This window comes from Pezoporus wallicus, unplaced genomic scaffold (assembly GCF_028554395.1).
Source record: "Pezoporus wallicus isolate ANWC-B61680 ecotype Strahan unplaced genomic scaffold, APGP_CSIRO_Pwel_v1 contig_7073, whole genome shotgun sequence".
In the NCBI taxonomy this organism is placed as follows: domain Eukaryota; kingdom Metazoa; phylum Chordata; class Aves; order Psittaciformes; family Psittacidae; genus Pezoporus; species Pezoporus wallicus.
Window position 1 is genome coordinate 5134747 of NW_026641326.1, and position 25530 is coordinate 5160276.

Genomic DNA, 25530 nt, shown 5'->3' on the forward strand with positions numbered 1-25530 from the left:
TGAAATTCTGACTGAAAATATCAGTATAACTGATTTTCCATATGGATTTCTACTTTCAGGTATTGGAAATTTGACTGAAGCCTGTGTATCATGCATTGGAGAAGGTAACAGTTCTTTAATACTAATTTTATTTATAACATCATGTTAAATGTCAAAATCTTTGCATTGTTTGTTCCTTACACTGAGGAATCTGCTCCTTAGTTTCTCAGTATGCTGACAGTGGGTTTTGTTTGCCTTTTTTCAAAGAATATGTCTGAAGTCTGTATGTAAGTTCTCATGGTGAATATACCACGTTTGTGCAGTTTTACACTGGAAGATTTTATAGAAAACATAGAACAGCTTGCCCTCAGAAAATGTACCATCATTTAAAAGAATTGCATATATCTTAAAGAATGAATGTTTTATAAAAGGGAATTGACGTTCTTAGCAATAGTGAGGCATTTTTCTGGTTAGGCTCTTATTTTTCCTGTCAAGAGGTTTTCAGAATTCATGTTTAGTCATTGAATAATTGACTCCACAGTTGAATTAGCCAAACAAAACTGTGGCACATCTGACACTCAAAACTTTCTTAATAGCATCTTAGCTTGAATGTCCAAAGGAATCAATGTTGTTTGAGAGGTGGGTTATCTGTTGGTTTTGTCCTTTTTTGTTGTTGTTGTTGGGTGGTTTGCTTTTTTTTGACGTGTTTCTTGGGCTGTTTTTTCGCTGTGTTGCTTTTGCCCTACCTCAAAACAGCCCTACAAGCTTGACTTCCAAATAGCCAGGCTCCATGGATAAAATTGCTGGCAAAGAGCAACATGCTTTTAAGTTGTGAACTATGTTATGTGATCTCCAAAAGAGAAGAAAACCTTTTCAGAGCTTACAGTGGGATAGCTAAAAAAATATAGTCTTCCTTCTTAGTTTTAGACATTGTTGCCCTCTCTGTTCAGGGAGATTACTGGTGCTTTCTGATCAAAATTTTGAATTTCTTGATTCTTCTTTTCCTTGGAGTAATTCAGAAGTTTCTCCTTAGTCCTGGGTGGTGTTTACAATGAAAACAGAATTACTGCTGTAGATCAAACAAACTATTCTCATTCAGCTTAGCCCTTCTGAAGTTTGCAAAGCATCTTTGTGTGAGGTTTTTCAAAGACAGTGTGATAAATTTTGTGATATATCACTTTGTAGTGGTCTGAAAGGAAAAGCTTATTTTTTAATATGAAAGATAACTTTGAATAATGGACTCTTCATCCCTTTGGACAGTGTTCCTAAATTAGCCTCAAAGCCCTTTCTGAGGTGAAATCTCATTTTCAGGTTCCCCATCGTGAAAAGGAGATACTGATACCCATTTCATTTGGAAAGTGTTTTCAGTCTGCTGATGAAAAGTACTTTTGAAGGGTTAGGCAACCTTGATTAATTGAAACTGAATAAGAAGTGCAGGATCAAATCTCAGGATATTGTTTTTATGCTGCAGGTTTGTGTTCTGCATTCCAAATCCTAAAACACCAGTTTGATAGCAAGTGTCAGCAACTTGAGAGTAGACAGCTATAGGCATACTCATAATGGCTTGCAAATGCTGACACCACCATAGACAGAAGAATGGAAATTGCTTTCTGTTTACAAAACAGCATAACTATTTGGTAAACACTTCTCATTAGCAAGAATGGGATAAGAATTTGTGTTAAATGCCTCACTTCTGTGATATAACCCCTGTGGCCTTGTAGAAAAGTGGTATTTAAAAAGAAAAAAAGAAGCTAAGCGTGCATAAGTATACAGTGAATATGAGTGCTTGAAAGTTCAGTGATGCCATATGTAATGTTTAGGCCTGATAACAGCACCAGAAGCCAGAATCCTGTTCTTGTGGTGTATGGGGGGGGGGGGGGGTGTATGGGAAACACACTTTAGGGAAGTGAGGGGTCATACGTGTTATACTTAAAAGAAGTGCACTTATGGATACTGCAAATTCTGGGTTCATCCACATTTCTGCATTATGGGAGGGAAGAATCTGCTAAGCACATTACTAAGCAGCATGTGGTCCTTCCTAAGCCATAAGCAAGGCATAGAGGAAGCAGAGTTTGGGGCTTTGCTTCCGGTCTGATGAAGAGAAACTAGCTGTTGTTTATCTAAGTGACTCGGTAACTACAGATTTAAAAAGAAACATTTGTGCATTGCAATAGTATAATTATAAAATCCTACTTTGATTACCTGTCAAGCTAATTAAAACAGCTATAGGCTAACAGTCATCTTAGCTTGTAGCATCTGTGCATCGTATTCAACAACCAGGCTTGCAGTGTAATTTTAAGTGTAACTATTACCAGCAGAGACAGTGTGGAGTTGCAAAGAAATGTCCTTGCCTGTGTAGGAATACTGAGTGTGCTGGGCAGTAGCTTTAGGAAAGGAAATTATAATAAATATATTTTCTGCTTTACAGTCTGAATAGGAGTTAATTGCAGCATGGTTTGAAGCTCTAGGGCCTTTCTTGCTCCACTAGCATCCAGTACCAAAGTGGTAGCTCCCTGTTTGCTTGGTGTATGAATGTTTGTGTCTTTAGCTGTTGGCTACTTGAATCTGGAGAGCTGCCACTCATTCCAGGTGGAAATGTGCTCAGTTGGAAGTGCATGGGTCTGTGTGTAAGAGGATTACTTGGATATGGGTTTACTGCAAGTGACTTTTAGATCACTTCTTCAAAGACAGGAGTTGTCTCTGATCTTCTGGTGTCCCCTTGCTTCTCGAAATCCATACAAAATAACTGTCCTCCTTCACAGGCTATTTATTGCCAGCTATGTCTACCACTGTGTCCTCTTACTTTTTCCCTAATTCTCCTCTGAAGATCTGCTATGTCCTTTTCTCCTTTACTATCTCCTGGTTTCCTCCCATCGTGTTTTCTTTCTCCCCCTCCTCATCTTCTGTGCCTCTTTTCTAGCCCTCTCCTTGGATACTTGCTTCTCCTATGTTAATTGGGTTTCTCATGCCACCAGTGCTCCCCTCTGCATTGAAACTCCAGTTAAAACTGAATCAATTGTTCTATAGTAATTTGAAAAACTGAATAAGCAAAATTGCCATTTTACGGTGGATTTAGGTGGAGTCTTTCAAAAAAAGCATGAGCTGATTCTGCTCTCCTTGAAGGTGCACCTCAGAGATGGCTTGCTAATTTTACAGCGGAATGAAACGACAATTTTGGTACATATAACTTGGATTATAATTGATTGATGCAGGGACAGCATTTTGCTTGAGATTTTTTTTTCCTTATGTAACAGTAATATTTATGGTGGGGTACTCAGGACTTGACTCTTCATCATAAGAACATGATGAATACAAAAGCACCAATCAGGTACTTGAACAAAACTTACGATGAAGCTATGTTAAATGCCCTGGGCACCTGCCTGGATCTCTTCCTTGCAAGCAGGTTTTGGAAGATGAGCTGTTACCTGATACGCATCATTCCAGTGACAGCTTTCTCTTGCAAATGTGCAAAACTTTCAGGCTGTATTGTCTTTCAAAATGTGTTATCTGTGTTCCTGGAGTGGGTACATAGGGCCGAAAATAGGAGCAGTGCATATCTGGAAAGGCAACGGTGTCGTTATTCACTAAAGCTGATGCAAAAAATATTTCTGCATGCAGCAAATCTGCCCTTCTGCACTTGTTTCATATTGTAAAGAGATTATCGTGGCCTTACAAGAAGGTTAAGATGTCATGACGTTTAATATACTCTGAAAATAGTCTTGTTAAAGGCACTGTTGCTTGTGATTGGTGATGCAGGTTATGATGGTAGTTCTAAATCTTGAGTTTGGGTGTGTGCAAATTGCTGTTTTCCAGCATTTTCAAGTTTGCTAACTTTATCTTATAGTGCAGCACATATTTAGGGATTGCATATTGCATTAGCCTTTGATTAAGGGGAAAGTAACTTTGATAAAATGCCGCTAAAAGTGGTTCTGTAGACTAGCTTGGAATAATTTATCAGTCATTTTTCATGACTGAGAGCATATTTTGGACATGAGGGTCACCCTTTGAGGATTAATTTTCTGAGATAAACAGCTAAAGGCTGTTGGATGATTATGGTCAGAAGCAATTATTATGGTATACTGTTCATTACAACAATAAAGGGTCACTAAACTTAGTAAGTTTTGAGCCATCGCTTAAGTAGTAAGGTCAAGATGCACCAGCCTTGATTCAAAGGCATTATTGAGTGTTAGAATTGCTGACGTTTCACCGCCTGCTCTGGCAGTTTCTTTTGCCTGTTTTGCCCTTTTTTTTTTTTCCTATTAACTGAACTTTCTGCACCCTTTAGGTGAAGGTGCCAGCTGGCAGTTTTATTGGAGTCTCCTGTAAATAGCAGAGTAAACATGTCTATTCCTGATATTGTGAAGAGCATTTCACAGCTGCCTTATGTTTATAGGTGGGTGTCACTGGCTGCTTCTTGCCCTCTGGGCTTGAGATTTCCTTTCTTCTGTCTCCTGTTTTTTTAATTTCTGCAGCCCTGAGGTCAGGTGAGCTTAAAGGTGTAGAGGAACAGAATACTGTGAGAACTACCGAGCTGCTAAACCATGGAGCCTTCTCATGGATGTAAAAGTGGTAGAGTCTGGACGCAAAAGGAGTATGTCTGAGATAAACTAGTTCTATTTAATAAAAAAGGGAGAACATTAAACAACAAAGATATAGGTAGCTGCTGTCAGAAGCGCTGCTTAAAAGGAATGAGAAACTGTCTTATGGAGGGATTAGTGTACTAAGAAATAAACTGCTGAATCACTGGAAACAAGCAAGCAATACAGAGTCTAGAGGCTCTGCAAAAAATAAAATGGCTCCTGTAATTCAATTAAAATCACAGTAGGATTTGCCATTTGAAATGGTACATCTGTCATCCTGTATCTCCTGGTGCCGGTGCCTCAAGGGATACTTAAGTGAGTGTAGAGCTCCTGGAAGAATGCTGGAGTGACAGTTCTGGAATGACACAATACTCCATTTACTCATAGGAGATGAATTTTCCGACACACCTATCGAGTTTGGACTGCTGCTTGATCTTCATGCATTTGACACTTTTTAGTAGACTGTTAATCTGAACTGAGAGTTGTAGTTTGTCCTACAAACTGGAAGCAGACCACTATATGCTCTCTTGGAGATTATAAATAATCGATTGCTAACAAGATAATGTTGAGGATACTTAAATTCAGTGAAACTTATTTAGCATTTTACAAGTATTGTTGATATAGGCTGGACTTCTAAAAAGCAACATTTTACCCCTTTCAGAATTTCTTCTTAGGAAGCAATTTAAGCTAGAACAGTTGCTCAATTTGCTAGAACACATGGGTTTAAAAGACTCGCTGCAGTACCTGTGCCAGTTTGAGTTATTTGAAAAAGCATATCATCCTTCTTGAAATTGAGGAACTATAAATTCATTCTGTAATCTTACCGTGAAAAGTAAATTTCAGACTCTCCCTGTCACTATATTCAATGTTTCATAGTTAACCAAGGCAAAGGTGTTGATAACCTACAAAGCCCTTTTCAGAGAGAGAATTTCTTCTGCCCAAGCATATTGATCAGAATCCAGCATCAAAATGAACATGTATTTCCTCAGGTGTGGAAGTGTCCTGGTTTTGGCAGTATTAATTTTCTTCTAGTAGCTGGTGTAGTTTGGATTTAGTGTGAGAATAGCATTGATAGCACACTGATGTTTTCAGTAGTTGCTAAGCAGTGCTGATATTAAGTCAAGGACTTTTCAGCTTCTTATGCCCTTCCAGCAAAGAGGCTGGAGGACATAAGAAACTGGGTGGGGACACAGCTGAGAAAGCTGACCCCAGTTGACCCAAGGCATATTGCATACCATAGGAGGGAAAGCTGGCTGGGGGCTGCTGCTTGGGGCCAGGCTGGGCATAGGTCAACAAGTAGTGAACAATTGTGTTGTGCATCCCTTGTTTTGTATATTCCAATTCTATTATTATTCCTTCTCTGTCCCATTAAACTGTCTTTATCTCAACCCACAAGTTTGAGTCTTCCAATTCTCTCACATGCCCTTCTGGGGGGGAGTGAAGTGGCAGTTGTGTGGTGCTTGGTTGCTGGCTGGAGTTAAGCCATGACAGGAAGCCACAGAAGTCTCGAACCATGGTAGTGCCCTGTGTGATGTGGCAAAGTTAAAAGCAGAATCCTTGGGATTTTTGTAATTATACATATTGGAAGTTATTCTCCTGGGCTTTAATATAAGAGAGAGAGAAGTTGAAGGCAGCCAACCTGAAGGTGTGGCACAAAAGAACAAAAGTTTTCACCTGAGAAGGTAAACCATAACTTTAGCAGCACTACAGGTGGCTGTAGTGAGCCTTCTCTCCCAAACTGTAGCACAATGACAGCACATGTAACAAGAATTAAATAGGTTTACAGAAAGGAAATCTGATTGAAATCAGGGATGCTCAGCTTGAGAACCATGTGTCTGGGAGCTTACAACCCAAAGCTTGGGCAGCGAGGTCATACCTGGCTGCTTTTAACTGCTTGGGCTATGGACCTTTAGGATTTGGGAGCTGCAAATCAAATGTGTTTAATATTTAATATTTAATAATTAAAAGTGATGCTTCTGACATGGGGGGGGCTGAGTGACAAGGGACTTGTGTCATGAGTGACACCTGTGGTACAAGTTGGACAATGCCTGAAACGCCCATAAAAGGAGCTCTGTCCTCAAGTGGAAGAGAAGAAATCAGGTTTGAAATGAGTATCAATTTTAGCCAGATTGAATTGTACCAGTTTCACTTGTTTTTCAGTTAAGTAGAAAGGTAAGCATTCCTACAGATAGAACACAAGGTACAGCAATGGTTGTGACCGTTACTAAAATGCCTTCTTAGCTATCAAATCTTGTGTTAATCACTTGAAATACCTTGAATATGCCCTTAGCGATTTTCAATAGCATCAATTAACATTTAGGAAATTAATTTCAGACTACTGGAATATTAAACATTTACTTTAGAAATGTAAATGAGGTGTACTGACTTGGCATCCTGCGTGCCCCTTAACCCAAATATTCATAAGGCAAAAAAACCTGAATTTGGCAGACATGAGGTGTCTTTTGGTCCTGAAATGATGAAATATGAAATTATTGATGCCAGTTTTGATGCTGCACCAGTGTGCTAGAGTTCTTTGCTCAGATTCACGGTGCAAATTATAAAGTTTATTTTGAATTTTGATTTTTTTTGTTTTTTTTTTTACTTAGGATCACAGTAGCAGTTAGTACTTACTGAGAGGGAAAATAAGATCTTTTTGCTTAAGTCTTTGAACCTGATTTTTGTATTTCCTTATGCCATTCTAGGAAGAACATCTTTGCCCCCTTACTTGGCAACAAGTATTTTGTTTAAATTTCTCATAATCTTTCTCTTTTTAAATGATAAAACTTCATGTGTAACTTGTTGCAGGTTTTGCTTTCTTAGAGTAGTTGAGTTTAGAAAGGATCTGTAGAGAAGCTGTAGTGCAACTGCCCTGCTCAGTCTTCCAGTAAAATGTTATTTCAGTATTTACTGAGTGGAAGCTGTCCTCAGTAGACCACGTGGCATAAAGAAGGAATCAGAATATGACTAATTTCTTGTCTTTAGTATGTAAGTCCTTCTGGTCTGTTTTCATTACTTAGTTCCCTTTGCCACTTTTAAATGCTTTAGAAATTACTGCTTTAGTCTCCCAGCCACATGAAACAATTCCTTTCATCAGTTCTTTCCTGTAGTACTCTTACTATCAGATCTGTATTTTCCTTTGTACTTCTGACTGATTAGCAGTTATGAGCATGCCACCATGTATGTTAGTTGCTGATTACTGTAATGTACCTATTTCAGTAGGTTAACTGCTCAGTATTAGTCTTTCCTAAATATGGAGCTGTACAGCTAGTAAACTGTATTTCACACACTACTAAAGTTAATGGGAATTTGGATCACCTTTGTGGTGCCTTACTTCAGAGTAGTTCAAATAACTCTTATTTCCTTGTTTTCACTCTTAATCTTTGTTCCTCTCATTCCACAAGAATTATCACAGTTCTACTGTATCACCTGCTTTGATACATGAGACGTTATCTTCAGCACAGTCCTTGAAGTCTTCTCTTCTTCCACAGGAAGCAGAAGGAAAAAACTGTTTTCATGCTGAACATTTTCTTTGTTTTTTGTTTAGGTTTTGCACAGTCTGTTATCCTAGAATTAAAACACTCCTTCAGAGGCTGATGATTACAGCTTCCTCTCTTTTCCCCCTGCAAAATGTCATTATAGCATCTTTTTAGCTTTTTCTTGATGACTTCTTTCAAAAGGTGTGCAGTACTGTAGCTACAGTAGGCTGTGCGTTAGGTTATGCCACTTGAATTTGAGATTTAGCCTTCACCGCTGACAATCTCATAGTAGTAATTCTTTTTTTATATTGTTACAAGAATACATTGTTTGTAATTTATTTTTATACATAAAGATTTATACTTTCTGATCTTTAGCATTCAAGCATCCTAAATGGCTTGCATGCTCTTAGAACAGATGTGAGCTAGTTCCAACCCAGCATAACCTTGCTCTAAGATCAGTAAATGTGTTCCTTGTTCCCACCAACACATATGAATACTCATCCTAGTTTTCTCTATTATTGTTTTTGCCTTATCATTGACTTCTGTTGTACTTCATTGTATACCATTTTATAGCTAGCTACAAGACAAGGGGGAATGGCTTTAAACTAACAGAGGGGAAATTTAGATTAGGTATTAGGAAGAAGTTCTTCTCTGTGAGGGTGGTGAGGCGCTGGCACAGGTTGCTTGGAGAAGCTATCCCTGGAAGTGTTCAAGGTCAGGTTGGACGGGGTTCTGAGCTACCTGGTCCAATGGAAGGTGTTCCTGCTCATGGCAGGGGGTGTGAACTGGATGAACTTTAAGGTCCCATCCAACCAAAACCATTCTGTGATATAGTTGCCACTTAATCTGCACAACGTTGGGGATGGATGTACTTAAATGCAGGCCCTGAAGTCTCAGCTACACATACAGAGGGGATCCTGGACTATATGTGTGAACTGTGTAACTAAAGCAGACAGGCTTTTGCCTATGGCACATGTAGTACCAATGGGTGTTGTCTTATTAAAATTAATCTGCTGGTTTTCACAATTAATTGAATTAGAGTGAACTTTGTATTTTTAGAGTATAAAGGATCTTTTTTATGAGGACTTCTGGTCATATTTGCCTTCTTAGAAACATGGACCTCAACTTGCTTTTCCAGCTGCAGACAGAGTCTGCAGCAGCTCAAAGTCATTGTGCAGCATTCCAAATAACTTCAGACAAGGGGTGCTCTGCTTCCGCCTTCAGTAGTGTTGCTCGGACCTGAAATTTATTTTGGTTTTGGACAACTGTAGGTCTGGACTAAGTCAGGGCATCCCCATTTTATGCTGTCTCTTTGTTACTGTCAGAACTCATGATTCACATTTGCCAGACAGTACATGTAGCGCACGTGCTAAGTAACTTTGCTTTTTGCACAATGATTCTCCCAAGGAGATGCTGTCATTTCTGCTGCATTTTCATTTCTTTGCTATTAGTGGTTTCTGCTGCTTGATGCAAATCACACATTGGCTGGTTACGTGAGTCTGGCTCTGGTCAGGGATATGCAGGTCTTATGCTCTTGCAGGTTTGGGTTTGATCTTTATCCTTTGAGACCTTTTGTCCCCTCTTATACCCTGTGTTTACCATCTGCATTTCAATGATACATTTCAAGTATTTTTATAACCCCTTAAACTGTGTTTTCAACTCAGTTAATTGTACAAGTTCACTGTCTGTAGTAATACACGAAGTGGTTGCGGTCTTTTTGTTCTTCTACAGCCCACAGCAGAAAAAATCATCAGTTTCCAGATGACTTTCATTTTCCTTCTTAACCCATTTTAATGTAATTCTGCATTCCAATGCTCTCTCAGTGCTAAAGCTTTTTATGCTGTGGTGTATTTTTAACTAATGATGTGTCACTGTACCAGCTTGGATTCTCTTGTATCTATTCTGTAAACAACTAAAGTCCCTTTTAAGGGGGAGGGCGAGGAAAAGAGACAGTGCCAAAGAGTTACGAGTTGTGTTCGTCTTCATGCAAACAAAACAGATCAGACTGGCCTAGGACCAAGTTAATTAAATGTTCCATTTAGTAGAAGATGTCAGTTTGGAATAGATAATGCTTTCCATCCGAAGTGCTTCGCTGGTAGAGAATAACATCTCTGTGTGAGCAAGCAGCGTCTGAATGTTACACAAATGTCAAAGCTCTCAGAAAAGTTTTAGGGCTGAGGCTTTGCTGGTGAATGTTATCTCCCAGCAGGATTTGCAGCTCCAACTCTTCCATTAAGAGGGGCAGCCTCAGCATAGTGCTCAGAGGGTTACAGGAGCCAGAAGGGCCAAAGCATCATGGAATCAAAGGCAAACTCAGTTATTCTTGTTAGTGGATTGCAGTGCCAGGTCCACAAGGAGCAGGAGAATATGTGGGTTTAGCGGACAAGAGTAGCTCTTACGTTTGTATTTAATGAACTGAGATTTGTGACATACAATGAAGAAAGAAGATTAAATCTTCTGGAATTAGGTTTGACAAAAGATTTGGGGAAAATGACTTCCCCAAAGAAAAACAATACATTGACAAGAAGACTTTTTTCTTAGCCAGTTTGGGGGGCAGGGAGAGAGGAAGAGGAGGAGACTGGAATGCTTTCCTATTCATAATTTTCTGCAGTAGTTGAATATATTTGTAGCTTCTGAAACTTAATCTCGATATACTTACCTGGAATATGTGTTCTTAGGTTGCAGAAATGTTATTTCACCTACTATAGATTAGGTAACTTTAATAACCATTTACTGATGTAATACTGCCCTCTGCTTAAAGAATTCCAAACTTCATTGCCTAGTTGTACACTTAAAACAAAATATACCTGAACTAAAAGTGTGTGTATTTTTATCCAGGATTTTGGATCATTTTAATTTGGAAGACTAGATGCCTGGTATTTGTGGGATGCAAAATGTGAGCACTGACTAGATCAACTATATTGCAGGTGGATCCTGTTACTCATCTGGTGTTGTGGGGTTCTTCTCATGGCTATAAAAATAATTTGAAGTTTTTTGTTGTTCTGCTCTAAAATGTTTATGTAATTTTTAGGGTTTTTTTTATATGAGAGTCTTGCCTAGAGAGGCTGTTAGATGAAAGAATGAGCCTAATTTGCCTACCAGTGAAAATCAAAAGTGGCTCATTTTGATTCATTGCTTGAAATATGATTATAAAAAAAAAAAAATCGCTTGTTATCTGAACAGACTTAGTGCACTTGATTCTGCCGCTGTCCATCAGGCATGTTGGTTTTGATTGTAGCCACTTGTAAGCATATTTCATGTGGGACAACAGTATCTTTACCATTTTCAGAGAGCGTGTAGAGAAGCAGTCCCCCATTTCACTTGTCTTTTTTTCTTTCAGCTTGTGATCCACTTCATAGACAAAACTTGTTTGACAGTGATCTTGTAGATTATCTACATAGCAATGGATTTATCCCATTAATATTTTTGTTTAGTTTTAACTGTGCAAACCAGAGTCCTAATAATTTAGCCCAGAATTTGGCCAGTGTGATGCTGTACTTTGTGCCCTCCGTGGGGCCCTCTGCACTGGGGGCAGCCAAAACTTGAAGTGACAAAATACGTGGGAAATACCTGAAGTAGTTTACAAATGCAGATAGGTTGATACAGAATCAACACAGCACACCGGCAGGATTTCTGGTTCCCAACTTCAGTGAGAAATATCAGAGGCGCAAACGTGATCACTACTTGTCTTGTGGGTTTTTTCTCCCAGTTCACCATGTCGCTTCTCACTTTTCTTGATAGAGCCTCAGCTTGCAAGCACTCAGGCATGTCTTAGCCTTAACCAAAGAATTAAGCCATCTGGGCTGGAAGAGATTAAAATATTAACAAGAGCATAATGAAGATACAGAGTCTCTGACAGCTGTCTGCTGCTAACAAAAGTATAACCTCATGCTGGCTGAGGTGAAGGGGGTTGTTCCATGCAAGAGGGGGGTAAGCTCATGGAGCCCCCACCATGGGTTTCTGCTTCCTCCTGTCTCACGAGGTTCAGGGGACCTCCCTGAACTGTTGTGCAGCATGCAGACATACTGTGCATTCAGCTGATGTAAATCCATGTCACACTATTAGCTGTGCTAGAGTGACGTTGATCTGTCCAAACTGATCATCTGACCCATGTTCTGCCAGTGGTGTTGAGTGGGAGAGAAAAAGCCAATTGCAGAATTCCCTTCTCAAAGAGTGATGTTAGTAATACAAAGTGACAGAGTTAAAACTCTGCATTTAATATAAATATTAGATGTGATATATTCTGCTTTATTAAGAAAATCTGTTTGGCATTCTGTTGCAGAAGAACTAATTGGGTCTGTAGTGAGTGCATAAATTAGGGTTGCCTTATGCAGCACCACTAATTTATGCACACTGAGGTTTGAAAATGTTCTAGGCATCTTTAGGAAAGATGTGCAGTTTTAGTAAGTTTAAAAAATGGCAAAATGACTAAAGAATGTATATGAATCTTCCTTCCAAAGCATACATGTGCTGTTGTGCAATAGGTAAAATACTAGGCAATAGGTAAGGTATGCGAGATACATTTATCAGACCTGACCAGATAATTCACAACTTGTAATTATTGGGCTAATTTAGCATGATTTCCTTATAACAAAATGTGAGATGATTAATACCTTAAATTTTCACATGAATCAGTGAACATTTGTCTCCATGAAGATATGGAGGAAAGCACTAACACATGAAAAGGTATGGGCAAGTGTTGTGTTGTAATTTTTTTTCTAATTATAATAATGGAGAAATAGTCCCTGAATTACACAGCAGCCTTTTGTCTTCACTGAAATTAGATGTGTACCCAATGCTTCTGGAATCCTGAAACATGAGAAGAGATGGAAGGTCAGTGGCTCATTTCTGCAACAAGCCAGGATAAGAAACCCCAGTTCATACTTTCATAAGTAAGAAGCAGAGATGTGGCAAAGGGATTGGCAAATATTGCAAGCTTGGTATATTATTTTAACAAAGTACATGTATCAATTAGTAGCATTCTCTAATAGAGAAAGTTGGTGTTTTCTAGACCTCTAATCCACTGGAAATGCAGAAGGCCTTAGAGTTTAGCATGCAGGAATAAATATATATAAGATAGGGCTTTAGTTGCATGAGGATATACATGTCTCTGTCTTTGGGTTGAGCACAGGGTGGATAGTCACTGTCAGAAATGCCTTCTTTACAGGCATTTGTAATGGCAGTATAAGGTCCTGCCTTTTTATGGCACCTGCAGTGCTTTACAAGAGCAAGACTGTTCTGAAGGAATGGCATCTCTTTGGCAGCAGGCTGTATGGGGAAATTGGCTGAGAAGTGCTTATAACTTGACTGGGTTTCAGTCAGAGATGCCTTGTAGTACAGAAAACACGGAATTTAAGTGTACTATGTATGTGATAAGGATTGTGTTAATGGAGACTGGAGCCAAAAGATTTCTTTATTTCCATTTAAATGGTATGAAATGTTGCTTTTGGATATTCTAATTTTGTCCATCTTGAGAGGGGTCTGGTGCCTTTAAAGCAGGCTGCATTCTCTTCCTGGGAGCTAGATGTCTATTCTCACCTCTATGTACTGTTCCATATGCATTAAAAGATTAGATAATATAGCCAAACTGGAAACCCAAGCTTACTAGTTCTCAGGAGAGTGGTCTGATGACATTGCAGTGGCAGCAAGTGCTGTAATCCAGCAGTAGTATGTGATCCAGACCAGTTAACTTCTTACTTGAAGCCTGCCTGGGTCACATCAGCAGGAAGGAATGGAATAATTTAATAGTGGACATTCCTCTGAATTGTGCTAGTGGAAACAGTAATGCCTTTGGAGCAGAATGGCTCAGGGTCACCTGAGCTTGTTGGAAGATTTCCCATCTTGACTTTATAAAGTCTCAGTTAGCATGGTTCTCCTGCCAGCATCTTTGAAGGGAGACAACAGTGATTGTTGTTCACCTAAAAGAACCTTTACTGGTTAGAAACTTCTTGAAAATTGGGAGTTCAGTCCAAGCAAGATGCAAAGACTGCCAAGTCTGCAGTCTCAGTGGGGTTTAGCTCTGGATACACCAGCTCTTGAGCATAGCAATATGTGAAGCAGTTTTTCTGCCCAGAAACAATGTTGTAGATGTATTTGGAGCTTCAGCATTAAGTTTTGGTTATTTACCTTCAAGGCAAGCTCTTCATTAGATTGAAGTTTTAAGAATCTAAACTGGGGAGTTAAGTACTTCCATCATACATGGAACATCTTTCAAGAAGTAGATGCCTTAGGTTTACAAAGGTGTTCTCAGTATATAATAATCATGCTGTGTCTAGAATACACCCCTTAATTACAACAAAGGAGCTTGGGAGGAATGAAATAAATACACCTATAAAATGAGTAAGGTTTCCATTTAATCAATAGTCATGTCGGCAGTGATTGCAAAAAAACCTTCAGTACACCATTTTAATCAGAGATGTTTTTCCTGGCATGGGGGTGGAAAATATACTGATTAATTAATTTCTATTCCTGGAATGAGACAGCCTCCCAGCAGAGCTAATCTGAACAGCTTGGTGACATGGCAATATGCAGTAAAAATGTAAGTGGTCCCTGAGCTGATGTCGTCAGACCCCAGGCAAAACCCATAGCCAGTACTAAAGCTGATTAATCAGTAGGTCTAGTCCAAATGAACAAGTGGCAAAACTTAAGCACTGGGGAACCTGGTGGTGCTTTTGATGCATTTGGTTTATTGAACAATTTTTGCCTGCCTGGGAACTGGTTTATGACTTTTTCCAGAAGTATGTTTTATGTTAGGACTGTTTTAGAGTAAAGAGCTTTCCATTTTGATTTGCATGTCAGACTGGTTCCTGCAGTCTGTCCTTGCTCAGTAAGAAGGATGCGGGTTTGGTGTGCACGTGGGGATGGAGACTGTCCCAGATGAAACGGGGAAAGGTAACTGTCTGCTTTCTAGGAGGTACTGATGTACTAGTTGCATGCAATTAGGAATGTTAAGAAGGGCATTATTGTGCTAATTATTATGCCTAATTATGGAAAAATAGAAAACTTCACAACCACTTTCTGCCAGACAGAACTCACAAGATTTCCAGAGACTAAATACATTCATTAATTTACTGTCCTTGTTTAAATATAAGAATGCACTAGGAATATTTTCTGTTCCATGGGAAAAAGTGGAGGAAATAAAAAGTATGGAACCTTTCTAGTGAAGCAACCTATTTAAGTAAGTAAAACTAAACTAAAAATAATTGCCAAAATACTGTTTTCTGTGATCCAGTTGCTGAAACAGCCCAGCAAGGAAGCTATAGGAAAACAGGATATAAATTGGACCATGGGAGGAGAATGAAATGGGGCAGAGAAGACAAATATTTGGATTTGGTGACAAAACTGGCTTATCATGAAACTCTTGGGTAAAGAAGGGTGGGCTGGTAAGGACTCTGACTTCTAAGGGGAAGAAGGAAGTTGTCTAGGAAGGGGAGAGGAGCTACCTGGGATACAGCACGATCCTCCTTGATGCGTTTATTGTTCTTAATGCAGTTGAGTATTTTCTATGCTAGTTGAGTGGACTGTGAAAGTTTTACCTTTTTATAAGTCTTATCTCTGTTATTACCAGAAGTAGTTTACATCTTCTTTCACATTCCACACTGGCAAGGTTGTGACTGTGCAGTGCCACACTTGCTGTGTCAAGAGGAGAAGCATGAGAGGCTTGGTTCAGAAAGGGGGGGTCTTCTCCTCCATGAACTAAGTCCCCCATTCCATGACCATGTGGAATTAATAAACAACCCTGTACCACTTGCAGTATCCCACAGAGAAATTCCTCCAGCACTATGTCAATCTTGTGTTGAGAGGTGGCCAGTTTCACAGTGTCAGGGCTAGAAACAGTTGAGAAGCAACTCGGAGGAGTACCCACAGAGTATCCTTCAGGGGTCCAGACATGGATCTGTGGTGTGTAAAAATAGTTAAGAACCTCTGGAGTTTGATCCTGATGCTTTAAGCTGCTCTGACTCCACAGGAGTAAATGGGCTTATATGGAGTCATACTGGTAAAGTGCACATGCCTAAAAGCTTTGGTGGGTGTTCATATGCAAACATAATCGGCTTCTAAAATCATCCTAAAACAGCTCAGTGGTTTATTGCAACCAATAAAATTAATTGCAGTAACATTCTGTGCGACTGGTTTATATGCTGAGGATTTTAGGTGGCCAAATGTGAACGTATGAAGTCATGGTTTTAGAAATGGTTTTATTGGACAGTTGCAATTTGCTCTTAGTTCATTAAAATTGGTAGATGGATGTTATGATCCATTGAGAGTGATATGAACTGTTAAGAACTTTCAGTATGGGATTTGTTTATTACAAACTGTAAGTCAACTTCCTTTTATTGCTGCTGTGTATGTGACAGTTTGCATCGCTATCAGCCTGTGAACTAAGTTAGATCCTTAAATTCTTTTTCTCAAAGTTTATTTGCACAAGAGGGTGAGAATTCCAGCCCAGCTGTACTGCTTCAATGAGGTACAATAGTCGGATCATTCACTTGATGGGAACTTTGAATGGTATAATTCAAGTATGAACAATTTGAACTTTGAGAATTAACATCGAACAGTTAAGCAAGCTACTTTGGATATAACTTTACCCGTTTGCACCCCTTTCAGCCCTGTCACAATTGCTTGTTTCTAAGAAATCACTGCTGTGTGTTACAGATAAATCACACAGTCAAGAATATCTTGTGCACCAGCCATCTCAGAAGTTTAGCACTCCAATCAGCTGACTCAAATATTCATTGTGAAAGCAAACCCCTGCTGATTGTAATGAGAATTTTGTCTGCATAAAGCTTTTGTGACTGGGGCTCGAGTGGTACTTCAGACTTCTGAAGAATGTTTCAGAATCTTTGCTCTAAGATAATCTTTCCTAAAAATAATAAAAATTGCTCTTAGAACCTCATTCAAAGATGGTGGTATTTTTCCACTGGAACAAATGGGCTTTGAATCGAGACATGAAACTTGTGTTCCAAGTTTTCTTAAGATAAATATATCTTCGCATCCAGCTCTACCGCATATCAGATGTACAAATAGCCTTTGGATCATGCAGGGTTAATTAGGATAGTCATGCTATGGTTGGGTTACTTAGACAATCTAAAAACCCCTTGAAAGCCATTCAAAAAAAGTACAGTTTGCAGTATGCTTGGTTGCTTCTCATTCAGTCTGGTGGCAAAATGTTACACAGAAAGGGAGATGGCCCAGAAGCTGCCAAGAAAAGTTTGTGGAATCTCCAGTCTCTTTTTTTTCCTGTTTTGTTTTGGTTTTTCTTTGTATCAAAAAGGCTTGGAATAAAACGTAACCTTTTTTTTGACAGCTCTGCAAATTTTCTGGGAGCTATTCTGGAGAAAAATCTACACATCTTTATTATTTTGTTAGTTATCACTAAATCAGTGTATTCCTCAAGATGAAGGGTGAACACCAGAGAAAAGATACAAAATGCTCATGATACGAATTATATTAAAGCTAATTGGAGATTGGGAATACAGATGGAGGAAATCAAGAAAGCTAAAAAATTGAGGTTTTTGTATAGCTCGTGACCCCAATAAAGTTTAAGGTGTGCTGATGCGCTGGAGTGACCACTGGAGCTCTCTCATCCACACATCTGTGGTACGGAGGTGTAACTAATTATAATATTGTGTTAGGACATGTGGTAATGGTGGTAATTGTATGTAACAGCAGTCTCTCTCTTAGTTTGAAAAAGTAAAACTTGACACTGCTGAGATGTACTCTGTCTTGCAAGGTTTTTTAAATGAAGTGAAGCTTTTTGCAGTCCTGAACACATGTTTATGTAATAATAAAATAGATTTTGCTAAACACTTTTACCATCAAATTGAGTAGAAGCAGCAACTTTATCATGGAGCTGCACAGTTTGAGATTAAATGGAATAGAAAATCAAAGTAACTATTCTTAACCTGATGGAACTCCAGTAAGACACGAAACTTCTGTTTTTTAGGTTCTCAGGTGCTGTTTATCCTGAAGAATGGGCCATCAATCCTGTAATTTGAAATTTGCTGGATTTAAGTGGTGGAATTTGAAGTAGGTTTTCCATTCATTTTAACTGGATTGTGAATGGTGGCAGACTGTAATTAGTTTGACACAAATTCATTGAAGAACTGTGCCACAGTACAAAGGATCAGTGAATGAGAACCTGAAATATTGAGCTCTGATAGCAAAGGGTGTTACTAATAACCAGTTGTTAATGAGTTTTCTCCAAAGGAAAGGTTATGCAAGTTGAGTAGAGGCACTTGTGTTGGCAGACTATTGGCTAAACACAAACAAAAGCATGTAATAAACAAAAACATAGACTAAATCTGATGCTAGAAAACACAAAATTAATGAATCTAGTTGTTTACTGGTTTTGCAAGGATATAGAAGCATTCCGAACATGATACCTAATTGCAAAACCCCAGGTTTGCTTGTTTGATATCTTACAATTTTTCCTTTTCGCAGTTATTGTTTTCACTGTTTGGTTAAATCTTGATTCAGTAATGATGCGTTCCTTAAAATTGCTTAGAATTAGTGAAAACAAGTAACTTTGAGGTTTGGAACAATCCCAAAGTTGATGAAAGGGCAATGGGATTTGTACCATATGTCTTTGTTTAGGTACTTAATAGGATGACAAATGCTGAAGGGTTGTTTATAATGCAACAACACTGAAGGTGTAAATTATGGGGCACGAGTATATTTTTGTAATTTTTTTACCATTGGTAGTATAACAGAATTATAATTTGACCAGTTTTCTAAGTTCTTGATGTGATTTTTTATCAGTTCTTTCAGTCATTACATATTTGCTATTTTTTGAAAGCATTTAGAAGTCACCTTAATCCTTTGTTTTCTGGAAAAAAAACAAGGTCTAATATTTTTCAATATTTAAATATCTGGAGATTTTATTAAATAAATGTAATTGCACATTGATTAAACACTAGTAAATCCCCATAACAGTCAAGATTTCTTAAAAATTGGAAAATCCTTGCTGAAACTTTTTCTATCATTAAAAAAAATTCTTATGTGTGAGGTGAGGTTTTTATCTACTGGGAAATGGTGCTGGGCTCCACAGGACTACGAATATTTCCCTTGATGATGGTTTGGGCTGAGTTAATGGACTAGAGTATTTGCTAAAACAAGCAAAATTTCCAGCAGGCCTAGTTTTACTGTTTGCTTTGGTTTTAATGTTAATATAGGACATTTTTAGCCATTTTGAGTTTTACTTTGGCTTTGCAAACCTTAATGTCTGCTAAAACTTGTGGCATTAAGGGACTGAAATGTTTCTTTGCTAATGTCTTTTAGCACTAATGCTTGGAAATGTCTGCAATTCTCTGATATGTTTCAAGGGAAATGCAGGGTATTTAGAAAAAAAAAAAGGGGGGGGGGGAGCAGAAGGACTGCCCTTTATTTCTATAATGTAGAATTGTCAATTCAAAAATGGCAGCTTCTGGGACAAGAAATGTATTATCAAGACTTTTTATAACTTGCTGTATTTGTGAGGGCTCAGGAAGCATTTGTATAAGAAAGGATGACCTGTACATAAAAGCCTCCTGGGAAACGTGATGCTCTTAGATTATATTAAATACCTTTTAGAAAGGATGAGTGCGTTTGAAGTGTTTGTCCTTTCAGTGCTTAAAAGGCTCAGCAGGCACCCATAAGTTAGGAATGTGTTTTATGCTATTTGTATATATGCATCCCTGGTCTCTTCCTGAAAGTCTGTTTGCATTCATCAGTCAATCTTGCCGTTGTGAATAAATAAGAAGAAACTTTGTACAGTGCTTCATAAGTTAGACAATATTTTTAGTCAATTATCTTAGCAATTGCTTTTTTTTTGTTTGTTTTTATTAGTTACAGAAATGTCTTTTAAATGGTTTTTAAATAAAATATTAATATAGTTTCTTTTAAACCTGTAGTCCTCCAGTCTGGTGCATCCAAATGTTCATTAAAAATAATTTGGATATAAATGGTATTGTACCAGAATTCAGCTCAGAGCACTAATTACATATAAAAGCTTTGGTTACGCTAAATGTTCAAGTACTTGTTAAACCCAGACCATTCCCAATCATCATCATTAGCTTGAATATTATTAAAGAACATTAAAATTTATTGCAAGAAAGTTCTGACTCAAGGTAAAACAGATATCTGAGAACAGAAATTAAAAGACTGAACTTAAAATCCTCAGAATAAAGAGATGGGAAAAAGAACCTAAATCTAAATGTTTGACAGGACTTTTTCAGGAAGGTCTGTCTATTGAGTTAGAAAATGAGTCAATAAGGACAAAATCTTTGTGACAAGTATGTTGTGTCTAGGTTTGTATTTTATTTTTCTCTATACACTTAGAATACGTAGAATCTTCAGTGCAATTTTGTTTGAATAGTGCGGAATGTTTGCAATCTAGTGTGTTTGCCTTCATTTCCATTTACGAGGTGAGGAAAAGAAACAATTCTGGTTTTAGTGTATGTGTGTGTGTGTGCATATATAGATGTGTATATATATATGTGTGTATATATATGTACGCACATATATAGAAACATATATATATATATACACCTACACACAAACTAAATGCTGAACTAGCTGAAGTAACGGTTTAAGTTTTGTGTGTATCTTGAAAGAAATACTTGGTAGCTACTTACTGTAAATACTTTATAGTAACGTGGAAGCGAAGACTGTCACTCCCATCAGTGCTTCCACTTATTTCCAGCACGCTTAAGTGTGTGGGGTTTTTTTTCTTGTTTAAAGTTATTTTCTTAAAATCAAAACAAAGACCCTTGCCCTAAATAAGCAGCTATTTGCCACTCCAGAGTAGGCAAATCTTCATCCTCTATTTAGGTATCTAGTGTGCCTCTATTTTGGTGAGTAGTAGGGTTGTATTCCTGAAGGGATTGGCTACAAAGGATATTTTGAGGAGCCTTTATTCTTTTTGTTTTTTTTTTTTTGTCTAGGTGAATAAAAGTTCATAGCTAAGATAACCTAGATCCTGTGAAGCTGAGTGTGAACTCTGAAAGCAGTGGAAGTAAGCAGATGCATTTTTACAGTGCTGTAAAGTAAAATCTTTGTAAATAAGCACTAATTATCCCTCTGTCAGGGAACAAAACCGAAATCTGTATCAATTTAGGATGCTGTGCTTTCTGTAAGCTGGTTTTGTGAATAATCCAGTTTATGCATTTATTAACCTATAAATACGTTTTTATAAGTCTCAATGACATTTAGGTATTTTATTAACCACAATAAATGCCAGAGAAAATTGAATTAAGAAAGCTTGTAATGTGCTTTACTACCAGTGTTAAAATTTTGCTGAGCTGTAAATGGTCCTGCTTTATATCAAGAATAAATCTGTTTGAAGACTACAGGAGTAATTTCTTTTTCTTTTGTTGCCAAAGGCCCTGACCTTTTTGTTGATGGCTGTTTTTTAGCAGCTTCACCTATGTCTTACTCTTTTGAATTCTGTAGAAACTTGATTATCTGCCTTGAGCACTAGTCACAGTCCCAGCAAGAGAAGGGAAGCAATTTAGTGGATGGTACAGAATACCTTCCAATATTGCAAGGTAGAGAGCTTGAAGGATGATGGACAAGGTTGTAACCACCTTGATTTCACAAACACCTCTCAGAAAGCATACAGAAGCTTTTCCTTTTCTTCTGGTTGTAATCTGCTATTTTTGAGGTTGCAATCACAACTGCAAAGTAGGTGCTAGGCTTCCCCAAAATGTGTATTTGAATCTGATTCCAAAAGGTAAATTTCTACCAGATGAGAACTTTCCCCTTTATTTGCAGAATAAAGTACATAATTTGAACTATTTGAGGTGGATGCACCAAAACAAATTTTTCTAGGTATTTCTGGTTTGCTCTTTGGTTGCTGGAGGTGCTTATATAAAAGTTCATTCTTCCCTATGTATCATGCTTTTTACGGGTCCTTTGCAACATCAAATTTGTACTATTTGTTTACATGTCTGGTGTGCCTTTGGCTGCTAGTGGTAATGTTCGCTTCCTTAAACTTTTTTCTCATTATTTGTGTATGAGAAAGGAAAAGCTGGACTTTACACGGTGTGTATTTTCTTATGAGCCCAGTTATTATTTTTTTTTTTCTCAGTTAATGAAGAACCTCATTATTTCAGAAAGCCACTTCATTTTTATATTACCTAATGAAGTGCCGAGCTGAAGTTAAAATTAGTGGAGCATCTTCCTGGGTAAAGACACTGATTTAACTCTGAATTAGTATCTTTGTTCCATGATCATTCCTTGGGACTAGCTACATGGGCAAAATACCTGCCTCTGCGTCGGGCTGATGAAGTTGAAGAGCTTTGTATAGCTGAGAGCAGAAACTTAGCTGCCTGTAATAAATGTGCTCTCTGGTGACAGCATTCAGGTTTAGTTAGCAAATACGTGTTGTTCCTGCTAGTTAGGAATGGAAGCTGTGAGATAGCTCAGCCTCAAGGTACCACTGAAGCACCAGATTAGCTTCAAGCATCTGCTCAAGAGATATAAGGCTGAAACTAAGTATTTAAGTAAATTCATGATGTGGGGCCCAACATGTAGAGAGTGAAAATGCTTTAAGAGGTTATTAGTGTAAAACCCATTCCTGGTGGTGTGCTATAAAACTGAAGCAGACCCCAGAGCAGAACAGGTATCTCTAGTGACTGGGGCATGGCAAGGAGCAGCAGCTATTTTGGTATAAACCAGGACAACTCCAGTGGTTTAAAAGTATTCACAAATATAAGCTGCAGGCAATTAAGGAGGCATAAAGATGTGAGTCAAGGTCTTGGAATAAAAAATGTCTCCATCAATTTTATTTATTTATTTATTTATTATTTAACTGTCTCTGGAGTGCATAATCAGGGAAAGGCCATATCATTTGTTTCTATTGACTTAGAGGCCTCATTTGAGGAGCCACTGACCACCTCATTCATTTCTAAATGCTTCCTTTTCCATTATGTGCATACCCACAGATCGGAAAGAAATGATGCACTTACTTGCTGATACTGATATGGCTGCTGTCTTCTACCCTGGAAGAGGAATGTGTCTGGGATTCCATCAGGCTATTTGGTGGAAGCTTGGGAATAACAGATACAGTTTTGCATGAAGTAGTTTAACTATCTGCAATTTAATTGAAATGCAAGGTGGGGTAAGGGGGTGGAAATAACTTTGTACTGCTTCAGATTGCAGCATAATTTAAATCTTGCATGGGTAGCCCTAGCAATCAGGAAAAATGAGATGGTGAATCCAGGCATGTTGTATTACCTGACCCATAGAATGATACGTCATATGATATCTTGATGTGTACTGCATAGAAATCTGTAGTGGAATACTACTTGAGAGGGTTTGTGTTTGGAAATCAGCTTTGGATAAAAGACCATATTTAGAAATGTCCGGAGCTCTCAATACTGGCACCTTTCTCTAAGGAATGTTCCACACTTACTTAGGGCATTTACATGGTAATACAAAAAATGTAAAGTCTTTGTGCAGCTGCCAGAAATGTGTAAGATGATTTTGTAGTTATTACAGCAAAGGAGCTTGTGATGGAGGGGGAGCAGAGCCAGGGCTGGCCCACATTTCGGAGGGGACCTGAAGGACTGAGGGGTTGCTGCAGGCTCGGAGTTGGTGATACACTGCCACCATGCCGGATTTGGTTTAGTAGCAGTAGGGCTCCCGTACTTTCAATACCTTGTGTAGATAGCTCATAAAAACAAATACGAAGAAGTCTCATGTTATGCAGTTACCTGTTACCTGATAAAATTTCAGCAATCACCTACATATTAGTAAATGCAGAAGCGACTCATGTTACATATGCAGGGGCATGAACGGGTGAAAACAGAACATATGGCTTTGGGGTGATCTAAGATGGTGATCAAATAATATTTCCACTTAGTTGCACTGTGTGTAGATAGTAATGAGACTGCAGATTATGCTTTCTCCCTGAGCAATGTGGACTGAAGTTACAGAAATATGCAACAGAAACTCCCCCCCACTTTGTTTTAGGGCTCTAACTTCCCTGGAGTCAAAGCTGTTTGCAGCCCATTTCGTACAGATACATCAGCTACAGGTCACTCTTAAGACTGTTTCATTTGGTCTAAGAACATGGATAATCTTTGTAAATATGCATGCAAAAAGGAGTGACAGAAAAGCAACACTGGTGTGTTTTATGTAAGTTTTATTTCTGGAATGTTTTTGTGTGAAGAGGAGGTTGGCTGGAGACGCCTATCTGTCACCTTGGTTTCTGGTGAGCACACATGAACTTAACCTAAAATGTGTTTTGTCTTGTCTTATTTTATGTTTCTTCTTGGAAGTGTTGTGATAAGCTTATTTTTGGTTTAAGCTCTTATGCTTCTCAGTAGGCTAGTTCAGCAAAGAAATAACCTTCATTTCTGGCATAACGTAAAACGTCCGTCATTCTGTATTACTGTGAGTAATGCCCTCTATGATTTAAAATGCTTTTATGTGGGCATTTATCTCAGTGAAAGAGCTGGCATTGACCACTTGCTTACTGCATTGCCCAGAAACCAAATACCAGCTGAATTTTCTTGTCATGCTCTGATTTTTATTGTTTTATTTTTCAGAGGAATGACTGGCAAGACCTACCTAACGTTTTCCATTCCTTTTGTCTTTCTCTTGACACTGGTATCAGTAATGCTCACTGGCCTTACTTTGCTGAACAGCAGTGTATTTTAAGAACATTTACATATTCCAGTACTTATTCAAAGGGAAGATAAAGCAGAGCCAGTGTGAATAAAGCTTACTTTATCTATGCATATGCTAGTCTTGAAATGAGATGCTCTGGAGATTATTTTAAAATAGTCTTTTTGACTCTGAACCGAATACCTGTGTGTAGCAGAAGAAATCCCATCGCCTAACCCGCATTAAAGCTATGCGGGAGCAAAGCCCTGTAAATGCTGCTGCAGGATGGCATTCAACACCATGGTATTTTCAATACAAGATGTAAAGGGCTTAAGGAAAAAAAATAATCTCAACTTGAAGGTCAAAACAACTGAAATGGAAGTACTTTAAGTCTGATAATCTATGATGGTATTTTATCAACTGTAGCTTTGTATCCCTGGGTCACTGTTTTTTAGCATTGATCAACTGTTACCCTAAATCATTTCCCTTCTATAAAGTGTGCTGCTTATCTGGACTATCTGTTACTGAACGCCAAACTAAGGGGAGGAATGAAGTTGTGTACCCATCTCTCTAGTGAGGGCAGAGATCCCAGCATACCTATGGAAGACTGCCGTACATGATCCTGCTATGCAGACCAGCTGAGTTCATAAATACTTGAACTTTTAGCTTCTATCAGATACTTAAAAATGTTTTGGACTAATCCAAAATACTTTGGCTAGAAATAATTGCTTTCCTGGTATTTTTTTTTTTTTTAGCATTCATCATGCTCTTGCATCTTCTTTCTCTATTCCCTCAGTCTGTGATTATTTGTTTTGAAACAGATAATTTGTACCAAGAAGAGTACAAGTGTACAGCTGTTACTTTAGTCCTTAAATCCATAGAACATTTATTGAGCTGCAGCCTAATTA

General features: G+C 38.3%; 1 protein-coding gene across 2 annotated transcripts in view; it reads left to right on the forward strand.

Annotated features, from left to right (window-relative positions):
* The window catches only part of LOC130606486 (contactin-4), a 341120-nt gene that overhangs the window by 39080 nt on the left and 276510 nt on the right, over window positions 1–25530 (forward strand). For both annotated transcript variants that reach the window (XM_057422892.1, XM_057422890.1), the window contains exon 2: window positions 60–104. The gene's annotated coding sequence lies outside the window, so the exon portion shown is untranslated. The remainder of the gene's footprint in view (window positions 1–59; window positions 105–25530) is intronic.